This window comes from Mesocricetus auratus, unplaced genomic scaffold, assembly GCF_017639785.1.
Source record: "Mesocricetus auratus isolate SY011 unplaced genomic scaffold, BCM_Maur_2.0 Super-Scaffold_100023, whole genome shotgun sequence".
NCBI classification, from domain to species: Eukaryota; Metazoa; Chordata; class Mammalia; order Rodentia; family Cricetidae; genus Mesocricetus; species Mesocricetus auratus.
In genome coordinates, this window is record NW_024429204.1 from 16,772,315 (window position 1) to 16,774,072 (window position 1,758).

A 1,758-nucleotide genomic window follows, 5' to 3' on the forward strand; every position below is an offset into this window, starting at 1 on the left:
ATTTCTCCTTTTAAAAATGCATAATTTAGCTGACCATGCTCCTTGACTACCCTTAATTTCCACAAGGGTCCACGTAGTATCATTAAGAAACAAAGCATCTGGCGTTACAAGACTGACTGACTGACTGGCTGGCTTTTGAGCTTGTAGTTTCTTCCCTGAGGAGCAGACCTAACAAATAAATCAAATGTCATCCTTGCAGAGAGTAGTTCAACCTGACTGAAGTGCACACAAGGTCAGGGGGTTTGTAATTGAGAATTTTAAAATATATTACAGTCATAAAAACCAAGCTGGGCATGATGGTACAAGCCCACATTTCCAGTGCTCTGGAGGCGTTGGCAGAACAATCCCAATTTCCTGATCCACATGGGCTCCATAAGGAAAGACAGGGAATGTGTGAGGCGAGGGCTGGAAGGAGGAATCCTGGGCAACTGAGAAGTGAGCAGGAAACAGTTTGTGAGGAGAAAATGTTGGGAAAGAGGAAGAGAGCTGTTGGCAGGGGTGCCGATAAGCAATGCACAAGTACAAAACAGATCAATTTCTGTCCTTGTCAATCCTCCTCAGACCCAATGCAATCCCATTGACAGCTCTTATTCGTCAGCACCACAGGGCACACTACTCCAGGTCTAGGAATGTGAGAAGAGGGAAATCTGAGAACATCAAGGTCACCTCCTGGTGTCTGGTAGGCGGTCTCTGGGCTTTGCTTTCTTCTCCCAAAAGGCACGTTGCTTCTCTTGCTGGAATGGCTTCCAAAAAAGACAAAGGAATTCTTGAACTTCTAAGCCACTTGGGAGCATTTTGTACCAAGGGACCAAAGGCTGGGCTCACAAAGGATGAAGTATTTGTTTCAACTTCAGTTTGTGGAAAAAGTGTTTGCTTAGCAAAGATAAACTCTGAAAATGAGAGGCCTCCTGCCCAGAAAAAAAAAATCAAAACCAACTAACCAAACAAACAAAAACCATGTATGCAAGCTCATACCATCCTCTCATTTAATTTCAGAAGGCTCACAGCCTGTGATCCGAAATTGATTTAGAATGAGATGAGAATTTTTGCTGTTTATAGGGCTTGAGGGGCTTACCATATTTTTCATTTTTAATTACTTGAGAAATTTGTAGATTCATATAGTTCACTTTTTATTTAGAAGAAAAAAATATACAAAATATTTGGATCACATTCTTTCCCTGTCCCCAACTTCCCCCAGATTTCTCCCATCTTCTTAGCCACCCAATATTATGTTCTTTTTCTCTGTCTCAAAAGAAAATGCAAAACAAAAACCAAATACTCAAAAAAAAAAAAAACATCGTGATATTCTGTGTTGGTCAACGACTCCTAGGACATTCCACTGAAGGAAACTGATTTTCCCTTTCTCAGTGGGTATCAGATCAGTGGCAAATAGCTTCCTGATCAGCGGTATATCTTTGTGTCTACTTTTGCTTTCCAGGACTGGTGTTTGCCTGGTTCAAATCCACTCAGGTCTTGTGTGAACCCATAGCTATCTGTGCGAGTTCACACATGCAACAGCCCTGTCGTGCTTGGAGGATGCTGTTACTGTGGAAACATCCACCCCCTCTGCCTCTTACAATCTTTCCATCTCCTTTTCTGTGAAGGTTTCTTTTTTCTAGCATTTCATTTTTATTTAGGCCTATGGGTGAGGGTCTATATGAACACTGTGCCGCATGTGTGGGGATCCTGGAGGAAGCCAAGGGTGCCAGATAGCCCGGCACTGGAGTTATATAGACAGTTGTGAGAGACTCGAGAAGC